The sequence below is a fragment of the Phacochoerus africanus genome, chromosome 10, assembly GCF_016906955.1.
Source record: "Phacochoerus africanus isolate WHEZ1 chromosome 10, ROS_Pafr_v1, whole genome shotgun sequence".
Lineage (NCBI taxonomy): Eukaryota > Metazoa > Chordata > Mammalia > Artiodactyla > Suidae > Phacochoerus > Phacochoerus africanus.
Window position 1 is genome coordinate 37875771 of NC_062553.1, and position 12324 is coordinate 37888094.

General features: G+C 37.0%; 1 protein-coding gene across 1 annotated transcript in view; it reads right to left on the reverse strand.

Moving 5' to 3' along the window:
* CNGA1 (cyclic nucleotide gated channel subunit alpha 1) overlaps positions 1 to 12324 on the reverse strand; it is a 72580-nt gene that overhangs the window by 26574 nt on the left and 33682 nt on the right.

Consider the following 12324-nt stretch of genomic DNA (forward strand, 5'->3'; position numbering starts at 1 on the left):
GCCTGAAAGAATAATTCATACTTTAGATGTATAAAAAAGTAAGATATGCCAGTTAGTGTCTAAATGATATTCTAATGATCTAAGAGTAAATTTCCATCAGAATTTTTAATGCAATATTTGACAGTTTACACACTCACAAAACTTTTTTTTCTGCTTTACTGCGGAAAATCAGAATTTCATGAAATAATAAATACTGTCTCCATGTAGCATGACTGCCTTCATTTTAACCTAACAGCTCTAAAAATATGTCATTCTTTCTCCAGGACTTGCAGTATTTGTCCTGCTGAAAAATTAGCCACTGAACAACTCAGTAATGTTTACTGCCTCAGTTCAATGGCTTCACCTTCCAGCAGGGCTACTAGGCTTGCAAAGGAGAAGATACTCAAGGTGCCTGGCAAAGAAAATTAGCAGAGTACCGAGTACTTTCAGAAAACTGGCTTTTGGATTCGAGAATTTTAAAAATATTTTATTTCTAATTATAAAATAAAGCATGTTTCATAAAATTTGGGCAATACAAAAAGAAAGAAAATAAAACAAATACGTCGTTGCCATTTTGGGATAATCAATATTAACATTTTGGTTTATACATATACATATAACTATGACATACAATTAAAAATATAGTAAATCTGATTTCATTTCTTATCATTTTATACTACTAAATATCTATCTAAAGCATCCTCTTTCAGATTACATAATCGATCATATTATTCCACTATTTATTTAATTTTCTTATCATTGGATATTTCCTCTGGTCTAAAATATTTCAAAATAAGTGTTCTAATTCTGAAATTCTTATGCATACTTGTGATTATTATTTTCTTAGAAATGAGATTACTAGATTAAAGTGTATTGCCATTCTTAACACTTTCAATTTTTATTGGCAATATAATTTCCAGAAAATCTGTGTTTACCTGTTTGACTTTAAATGACTCTCATACATAATTTGTTGACTTCTTTCAATTTTTCCCTGATCAATCAAAATTTTACCAAATATCCTACTTTGACCTACTTTTTTGCCATCTTGTATTTAAATACAAACCTTTAAGCTGCTAGTGTGTGTGATTTTCATAAATCAACTCATTGCAAACTTCCTCCAAACTTACCAGTGTGGCCACTTTTGTCACAATTTAGCTTTATGCTAGAATGCTATTGTGTCAGTCTCACTATATCATGCTCCTCTTTAAGCAGAGTTACACAATCTACTTAGGAAAATAAGCCCCTTGCTCTGAGCAACATGGCTTAAACCCATCTCTGTGAAATTACTTGTAAACATTTCAAAAAGCACAAGATGGTAGCAAATGTTAAAAATGACAGGTACAAAGGAATACCACATAATGAATAGACATTCAAGGAAAAATTCTCAAGACTGGAGGAAATTTAATTTTCTCAAAGCAAAATAAATGATTTAAATTCCAAAACTGTGATAGTGTATTGACTTCATTTTATAGAGGAGGAAATGAAGGCTGGGAGATGAAGTCATTTGCCCAGGGTCATAATGGCCTGTATTGTGTCAGTTAGCTGGGATTCACACCCAGAGAGGGTTGCCGGATTTTGCAAATACAGACGCAATAGACGTATGTCCCAAACACTGCATGCAACAAACTCACACTAAAAAAATTACTTAATGTTCATCTGAAATTCGGATCTGACTGGGTGTACTGGTTTTAATCTGGCAACCGTACACGAGGGCTTAGCTCATCCCAGAGCACCACAATGCCTTAATTATCTGCAAGGTTAGAACATGAAAAATCAGGTCCATCAATTGCCATTTCAGCCGTGCTTATCTAACAGCAATAGCAAAGAACACTGTATATGAGAAAACACTTGTTTTTCACCAACTGGTGTTTAGTTTCTCATGCATAAGTTGGATGAGAGCCCCTAGGCACATTAGCAAACCCCTTAGCTCATTACCTGCACAGAAGTGCTCAAAAATGATAGTTTTATTACTACCTATTATATTATGATTATGTTCTTCACATCTAAGAAATTTTCTCCTTGAAATAGTTTAATGTTTCTTAATAACCCAGTTGGGATGTATCATTCCTCAAAGTACTCAGACCCTCCGTGGACCTCCTTAATATTCTTTCTTGTTTGTTTGTTTTCTTTTTTAGGCATGCACGTAAATCATATGTAAATTCCCAGGCTAGAGGTCGAATTGGACCTGCAACTGCTGGCCTATGCCACAACTACAGCAGCAAAGGGTCCTTAACCCAGTGAGCGGGGCCAAGAATCAAAGATGCATCCTCATGGATACTAGTTGGGTTCATTTCCTCTGGGCCTTTTAAAGGCTACAACCCCAGCATATGGAGATTCCCAGGCTAGGGATACAATTGGACCTGTAGCCACCAGCCTATGCCACAGCCACAGCAACACAGGATCTGAGCCGTGTCTGCAACCTACACCACAGCTCACGGCAACACTGGTTCCTTAACCCACTGAGCGAGGCCAGGGATCGAACCTGCAACCTCATGGTTCCTAATTGGATTCGTTAACCACCGAGCCATGTTGGGAACTCCAGGAAAGACTGTTCTTAAATTGAGTGTTCACTTTACCTCTTTTATACCAACTATGACCACTTACTTTTTGGTGGGGGTGGTTTTTGTGGCACCACGTTAGATTTAAATGCAGAGGTTTTGAAGTCACCAGGCCTGAGTTTGAATCACAGCTCCAACAATCACTAGTACATGATACTGAACTTACTGGGTTTCAGTTTCAGTATCCATGGAATGGTCATGATAATATCTTGCAGATTTGTTCTGGGGACTAAAATGAGATGGTTCAGCCTTCCTAAAGCATGATAAGCACTTGATAAATGACTATTATCATAATTTTTGAAAGACAAAGATGAGAATTAAGTTTTATTTTACAAGAATTAGTTTACTGTCATAAACTTGCCTGCTTTCTTAAAAAAGTTGAAAATACATTTTCTGGTTAAGAAATGTACTAGGGTTAATTAGAGCAATCTTTTCTCATACATAAAGATGTAATCCAAACCCATATACCTAAAAATAAGATAATGGATTGGGAACTTGCCCCCATACATAGCCGTGGCATATTCATTCTCTCATGGATCGCTTGTTAGTCAAAACATTCTTAAATGATTCAACAAATTCAATACAACAGTTGGAGCAGTAATTTTTTGGGGGGAGGAGGGGTGCTGAACTCGCAGCATGTGGAGATTCCCAGGCTAGGGATCGAATTGGAACTGTAGCGCCGGCCTACACCACAGCCACAGCAATGCCAGATGCTCGACCCATTGAGCGAAGCCAGGGATCAAATCTGCATCCTCATGGTTACTGGTCAGATTCATTTCCACTGAGCCACGACAGGAACTCCTGGAGCAATAATTCTAATAAAACTTTCTTCCTCCTGCCACCTTAACTCCTGGTTGACATCATAAAACTTCATAGGCCGACAGCTGCAGCTCCCAGGATGCCATGATACTGCAGCATGATTTGGTATATACATGAAAGTGTGTTCTTTTCTGAGGTGATCCAGGATTTCAATCAAAACAAAACAAAATTAAACATACTCTTACTCTCTTGGATTTAGGTAAATCAGAAAAATGTTCTGGGATGTATGTTTTGTTTTCCCTCCAAAGGGTGGTTAGCTGGACCCAGTCTATCAATTTCTTTTCCTGGGGCCTGCAGTAACCTTGACTGATGGAAAGAACATAGCCTCAATGGATTATCTGTTTAGTAAGCTACTTTTAGTCTGGGTCCCGTTCTTGCTTTGTCAGCTCCCTCTAAATCTCGATAATCCTGTTTAAACTGCCTCTAACTATGGATACTCATGTGCATGACATTGATTCTTTTGTATTTTCATTTCAAAAAGTGTGTGCTTCGAGGGATTCTGACTCTTGGCCCTAAATTATTAAATGTTTGATAGTCGGCCTTCCAATACACCAAGACCTTCAGTCAGAGGGATTAATGATGTGTCCTTAGCACTTATAAACATAATAATCACGTCTCATGTAATTCATTATTTAATGTCTGTCTTCCCTGTAAGACCTTTTTTTTTTTTTTGTCTTTTTGCCTTTTCTAGGGCCGTTCCCGAGGCATATGGAGGTTCCCAGGCAAGGGGTCTAATTGGAGCTGTAGCCACCGGCCTGCACCAGAGCCACAGCAACACAGGATCCGAGCTGCGTCTGTGACCTACACCACAGCTTGAGGCAATGCCGGATCCTTAACCCACTGAGCAAGGCCAGGGATCGAACCTGCAACCTCATGGTTCCTAGTCAGATTCGTTCACCACTGTGCCACGATGGGAACTCCTCCCCTGTAAGACCTTTAAACTCCACAACGGCAGGGACCGGTGTTTGTGTCGTTCACTACCGTAACTCCAGTGTCTAGTTCAATGCCATGCCTAGTCATTCATTCAATAGATACTTATTCCTCTAAGCACTGGGAAGTCAAACAAAACTAAGTTCCTGCCCTCATGGCGTATGCATTCTAGTGGAGGAAGAAAAACAGTAACAATGCAGAAAACACAAAGAAGTCAGATGGTGATCAATAACATGATAAAGCAAGGCAGAGGGATAGAAAATGACGGGGGGCTGGGGCAGACTGTTTTTGATGGGGTAAACAGGGAAGCCCTCATCCAGCAGGGATCTCAATATAGGCACAGAGCTAGCCACAGCCAGATCCTGCCTGGCAAGGAAACATGCTCCAGGCCCAAAGGCAGGACTGTGTTTGAAATATTTAAAGAACAGAAGGAGGCCAGGCAGCTAAGTTAGAGGAAGCAAGGGGAGGATGGGGTAGGAATTAAGGTCTTAGCGGACAGATCATGTAAGGAACCCTGAAGGCTATTAGAGCAATTCGGTGAGAGATGGCAGTGGTTCAGACCAGGATGCCAAAGTGGAGGTGGCGAAAAGGGGATAATTTTTTAAGATAGAGACCATAAGACTTGATGGTTGATTGGATGTGGGCTGTGAGTGAAAGAGTGGAATCAAGGATGACTTTAGATTTTTGGTTTTTGTCTTTTTTTTTTAGGACCATACCCACAGCATCCTAGGCTAGGGGTTCAATCTGGAGCTGTAGCCTCTGGCCTACGCCACAGCCACAGCAAAATAGGATCTGAGCCACATCTGTGGCTTACACCACAGCTCACACAACACAGGATCCTTAACCCACAGAGCGAGGCCAGGGATCAAACCCACATCCTCATGGATATTGGTCAAGTTTGTTACCACTGAGCCATAGCAGGAACTCCTAGATTTTTTTTTTTTACCTAAACAAATATATAAGAGGATGCAATATAATGAGGTAGGAAGGACACCAAGAAGAACAAGATAGGGTGGAGGGAGATTGGAGGTTCTGTTTGGAAAATAAGTTAGGGCATGTCTGTACCTCAGCAATATCATTGAAATGAATAAATGAAAAGCTTATGCATTTTCTTGTACCTGTAATTGCTTTATTAATCAGGATCCTAGCAAGAGGAAATGAAGGCTGTGTAGTTCTGAGAGCAGCAATTACTGATAGCAAGTTAGACAGTAGACCTGCCTTCCACTGCCTTGAATGCAAAGTTTCTAAAACAAATTCCACTGGGAAATTTGAGTGTCCAGGATGCCGTGATACTGTAGCATGATTTGGTCTATACATGAAAGTGTGTTCTTTTCTGAGGTGATCCAGGATTTCAATCAATTTACCTCCCCCAAATAGCTAATATACAGCAATATATTAATTTAATATACATTTATTAAGTACCTGTTAACTCTTCTTTATTTAGTAAACTTTAGAGTCTAAAATATGTAAAATGTATAAAATTGAGAAAGTGCTATTGCTCATATTCGGTTAAAAAAAATAGGTAGTATTACATACAAGGCACTGGGGTAGGGAGTGGCCATAACATCACTCACTATGAGAGGCATTCTAGTCTAATAGTCAGGAATATCATTTTTGAATGTTAGACACACTTTGGTTCAAATTCCAAGCCTCCCACTTGCTAGCTGTGTTACCTAGGGCAAGTTATAAAACTTTTCTGTTTCTTATATATGATAATACTTACATGTAGAATCTTTTAAAATGATATAAGTGAACTTATTTACAAAACAAATAGACTCACAGATAATTTATAAACAAACTCATAAATAGAAACATAGAAAACAAACTTATAAATTACCATAGAATGACAGCAAGTAATCCTAAAATTAATATAGACCCATAAAAGACCCAGAATCATCAAAGCAATCCCGAGGAAAAAGATCAAAGCAGGAGGCATAACCTGCACAGACTTCAGACAATACTATAAAGCTACAGTGATCAAAATAGTGTGGTATTGGCATAAAAACAGACACATGGATCAAGGGAGTAGATGAGAGAGCCCAGAAATAAACTCATACAGCTATGGTCAATGAACCTTTGACAAAGGAGGCAAGAATATACAATGGAGGAAAGATAGTCTCTTCAGCAAGCAGTGTTGGGAAAGTTGGACAACCACATGTAAGCCAATTAAGTTAGAACACACCCTCCCACTACACACAAAAATAAACTCCAAATGGCTTAAAAACTTAAATATAAGACATAACACCATAAAACTCCTATAGGAGAACATAGGCAAAACATTCTCTTGCTTAAATCATGCCAATGTTTTCTCAGGTCAGTTTCCCAAGGTAATAGAAATAAAAGCAAGAATAAACAAATGAGACCTAATCAAACTTGTAAGCCTTTGTACAGCAAAGGAAACCCATTAACAAAATGAAAAGACAACCTGTGAAAGAAAATATTTGCAAATGACATGACAACATGAGATAAATTTCCAAAACATACAAACAGCTCATGCAACTCAATAATGAAAAAACAAACAACTCCATCAAAAAATGGGCAGAAGACCTGAATAGACATTTCTCAAAAGAAGACATACAGAACAGGCACATGAAAAGATGCTCTATATTGCTAATTATTGGAAAAATGGAAATCAAAACTACAATGTGGTACCACCTCACACCAGCCAGAATGGCCATCATCAAAAATTCTACAAATAGTATCAATGAGGATGTGCATTCAATCCCTGGCATTGTTCAATGGGTTAAGGACCCGGTATTGCCATTAGCTTTGGTGAAGATCACAGAGACAGTTTGGATCTGGTGTTACTGTGGCTCTGGTGTAGGCCAGCAGCTGCAGCTCCGATGTGACCCCTAGCCTGAGAATTTCCATATGCCATAGGTGCAGCCCTAAAAATAAATTAATTGATAAGAATAAATGCTAGAGAGGGTATGGAGAAAAGGGAGCTCTCCTATACTGTTGGAGGGAATGTAAATTGGTGCAGCCACTGTGGAAAACAGCATGGAGGTTCCTCATAAAACTAAAAATAGAGTTGCCATATCATCTAGCAATCCCACTTGTCTGCAAATCCCATATTTGTCTGGGCAAATATCCAGACAAATCTGTAATTCAAAAAGAATCATGCACTCAATGTTCATAACAGTGCTATTTACTACAACCACGAAATGGAAAAACCTAACTGTCCATCAACAGATGAATAAAGAACATGTGGTGTACATACACAATGAAATATTACTCAGCCATTAAAAAGAATGAAATACTGCCATTTGCAGCAACGTGGATGGATCTAGAGATTATCATACTTAAGAGACATGAGTCAGGAGAAAGACAAATCCTACTATGTAGCCCAGGGAATTCAATACCTGTGATAAACCATAATAGAAAAGAATATGAAAAATAAAGTACATATATATACGTAATGGAATCAATTTGCTACTTTGCTGTACAGCAGATATTACAACATGAAAAGGTAACTTGACTCCAAACTGGACAAAATATATGAAACAGTTTTCTTCAAAATATTGGGCAACAGATAGCACAGGAGTGTGATACTTGAGAGAGGGGGAGAAAATGAGTTGAACCCTGCCCAGAGGCAATTTCTGAACGGTGGCATAAGAAAAGGAAATTAAGTAGATCCCAACAGTCTTGCTTAGTTGAAAAGTCAGAAACATGATCTTGGAGTCTAAGCAGCTAGAATCTGCATAGCAGAGTTCTAGAGAGGAGGAAGCTATACAAAGAAAGAACTCCAAAATCTGCAGAGGGGTCTCTTCGAGTTTTTGGTGGAATACTGCACATGCCTAGGCTGAAACCCCACAGGCAATGAATAACTGCCAGGGAACCAAATTATAAATAATTCACAGAATTCATACAGACCATGGAGACAGTCAAGTTTCTACCTGTCAGCTTCAGAGATCTCATTGAAGACTCAGGCATTAATAGAACACACAGAAAAGCCACAGTTTAGTAGTAATGCTAAACTGGATCTAGTGTAAAGGACATCTTAATCTACCATAACAAATCTTAAAACAAGCTTGTAAAGCATCCAGCAAGTCTCCAAGTAACTCATCTCCCTTTCTCTCTTTTAGGGAGGCAAGAAATAGCCAAAGACTTCACAATGTCACATCATAATGTTTGGCACTCACTCAGAAATTTCTTGACACAAAAAAGAAGAAAGAAAATGTGATCCCTAATCAGGAGAAAAATCAGTTGCCAGTTGCAAATCTAGAAATGACAGAGAGGATGCTACAATTAGCAAACAAGGAACTTAAATATATATATTGTATAAATGTATAATATTATATATTATATAAATATAATAATATATAAATATTATTATATGTATTAAATAACTATTATATATTATATAATTATATATTATATAAACATATATAAATATATATTTTAAATGTGCTCAGGAATTCAAAACAAAATGTACATAATGAGTAAAAATGTGAAAGATGTGAAAAAATATGAAATACATAAAAAAAACAAATGAAATTTTTAGACATTAAAAATTAGAGATTAAAATTAGACTTTCTGAAATGAAAAATTCACCAGATGTCTATTAGTGGAATAAACAATAAAGAAGATAGGCTCAGTAAACTTGAAGACATAGCATTAGAAGCTCACCAAACTGAGGCAAGAGCTAGAACTTCAGAGTCTCAGTGACTCATGAGACTATATTAAGTGGCTCAACATAACTGGTGTCCTAGAAGGGATACGGTGAAAACAAACATTTGAAGAACTAATGGCCAACAATTTTCTAAATCTGATGAAAAGTGTAAACCTGCACATTCAAGGATCTCAATGAACTCACGTGGAATAAACAAAGACAATCACACCAGGCAAATATGAGCCCAATTACTGAAAATAAGTGGTAAAATTTTTTTTTCTTAACACCCAGAAAGGGAAAATAGGTACATTACCTACAGTGGGAAAAAAGACAAATGAATAGTCACAACCTTTTCATAGAAACAATATAAGCCAGAAAACAATGGAAAAATATGTTTAAAGTGTTGAAAGAAAGGAAATACCATAAATTTATATTTCTGTACCAAGGAAAAAGAATTTTCAAAAACAAAGACGAACAACTTTTTTTTTTGGGGGGGGCAAATAAAAATGAAGCTTACTGCTAGCAAATCTGTATTATAAAAAAATGGTAAGGGAATTTTTTAGTTTTTAATCCAACCACATCCATAATAACAAAATACACTACCAGACTAAAAAGGATAATTAAAAACAAAGACTGTCAGTTTGGTTAGAAAAGTAAAATGTAACTATATGTCATTTACAAGAAATAAAATAAGTTTTATATACAAAGATAAGTTAGAGGTAAAGGGGCAGAAAAAGGTGTAATAAGTAAGAGTTGGTTTATCTATATTAATATCAGACAGAGTAAATTCAAATCAAAAAGTATTACTAAAAATAAATGGGGACATTTAATAATGATAAAAATGTAAATTCATAAAGAAGGCATAATAATCCTTTTTGTATATGCACCTAATGACAAAGCTTCAAAAATTCATGAAGCAAAAATTGTCAGCATCAAATTTATAGTCAAAACCACAATTACTTGTGATTTTAACACTTCTTTCTCAGAAATTGCTAGAACAAATTTAAAAATCAGTAATAAACTAGATTTTGAGCAACCAGTTTAACCTAACTGATATTTATAAAACACTGTACCCAACAACTGCAGAATACACATTTTTATCTATTTCAACTAAGATAGATCATATGCTGGACCATAAACCAAATCACAGTAAATTTCAAAGGACTGTTATTAAACAGAATATATTCTGTGTGCAAAACAGAATGAAATTATAAATCAATAACAGAAGGATATCCAGAAAATCTCCAAACATTTGTAAATCTAATAACACATTCCTAAATAATGCACGCATCAAAGAAAAACTCACAAATAAAATTTTTAAATATTCTTAACTAAATTATAATAAAAATGCCACATTTCAAAGTTTGTGGGATGCAGCTAGAGCTGTATTTGGAGACAAATGCTAGCTTAGCTTTAAATACTTGTAATAGAAGGAATAAAGGTTTAAAATCAATGATCTAAGTTTCTGCCTTAGAAACTAGAAGACGAGCAAATAAAGCAAATCAATTTAGAAGGAAGGAAATCATCAAACAGGCAGCAGAAGTCAATGAAATGGGTAAAGAAAATCAATAAAGGTAAGATTTGGTTCTTGGAAAGATTAATAAAATTGAAAGCCTCCTAGCTAGAGTGACTGAGAAAAAAATACGTAAATTCCCCACAGTAGGTTTGGCACAGTTCTAGGCAGAACTGTAACATTTCTGCAAATGTCTCCAGGCTTCTCCACAACTACCATCCCTTCTGCCTTAGTCAGTCCACTTTCTGCCCCAGGAACCTCTCCAGAACATAGCAACCGAGGGGTTAAAGCTTTACATAGTATATACCCTCTCAGATCCTATGCTGGTCAAAAAGCCTGGAGTTTTATCCTTCGAGACTTTATGGTCTAGTGATTGTTCATTATTTTGATCAGCACTGCTGACTGCAGGTGACCTTGTAAAAATGAACAGTAAGACAGGAGCTGACATTTTAGAAGATTTCATTTATTATCACATCCAAAATTGAGTCCAAAAGGAATTTTCCCGGAGTCATAGAAAAGGCTAGTTTGAGGTTTTTGAATGGTTTTCTTCTGGCTAAATAAACACCGTGCTTTTTGTTGGGAATAGAAATCCCCCAAATTAACCATCACTCATGACAGTTTATGGTGCTCTAACTGCATAATATCCAAAGTCATCTAGAAATAGGCAGTGAAAGAAAATATAAGGTTTTTCAAGGCAACATTTACACTGGGAAAACAGTGATCTTCAGCTTAAATGTTTTTTCTGTATGATATTCTATTTTCAGAATTAAAAAAAAAACAAGAATTATACCAAAGTGCTTCCTATCTAAGATAGACCTTAATAGAAACTAGAATTCAATTTTTACTTTTAAAAAAATCATCTCAAAGTTTATTTAAGGTAGGTTTTTTTTTGGAGGGGGTGCCTTTTTAGGGTTGAACCGGAAGCATATGGCTGCAGCTGCTACACCACAGCCACAGCAACACCAGATCCAAGCTACATCTGTGACCTATGCCACAATTCAGCAACGCTGGATCCTTAACCCACTAATCTAGACCAGGGCTCAAATCTGAGCCCTCATGGATACTAGCTGGACTGAGCCACAATGAGATCTCCAAGGGTTTTTTTTTTTTTTTTTTTTTACTTTAAATCCCATTAACAAATAGATTAAGAACACAGACTCTGAAGCTAGAGTTCCATAGTTAGCATCCCAGCTCCACCACTTATTTTTTTTTTTTTGCTTTTTAGGGCCTCATGCACGGCATATGGAGGTACCCAGGCTAAGGGTCCAATCAGAGCTGCAGTTGCTGGCCTACACCACAGCCACAGCAATGCCAGATCTGAGCCTCATCTGCAACCTACACCACAGCCACAGCAATGCCAGATCTGAGCCTCATCTGCAACCTACACCACAGCTCACAGCAACATTGGATCCTTAACCCACTGAGCGAGGCCAGGGATCGAACCTGCAACCTCATGGTTCCTAGTTGGATTCCTTCCCACTGAACCACGAGGGGAACTCCACCAGCTCCACTACTTACTAGCTATGTGTATAGGCAAGTTACTGAATCTCTATGAGCCTCCCTTTCCTCATCAATAAAATGAGGATTAATAATATACCTATTATGATGATTTTTAAAAATAAATATTTATAAAGTGCTTAGAATGTTTGCCCACTTATGTGCAATATACGTGTCAGTTAAATAAATAATACTTTGGATCACTGTTTACCATCACCAATCTTTGAGAAAGGTGAAATTTTCAAGGCTGATGTCCAAGCAAAACATTTAAAGAGAAATGAAATCTTTAGGCTTGTTATCCAAATTTGGCATAACTCTCCTTCCCTTCCAACTTTAATCGTTTCCTCTCCCCATGCTATTCCTTCTCCAGCGAGCCAATCACTTGTGAAAGTGTGTGCCTTGTCTTAACACATCAC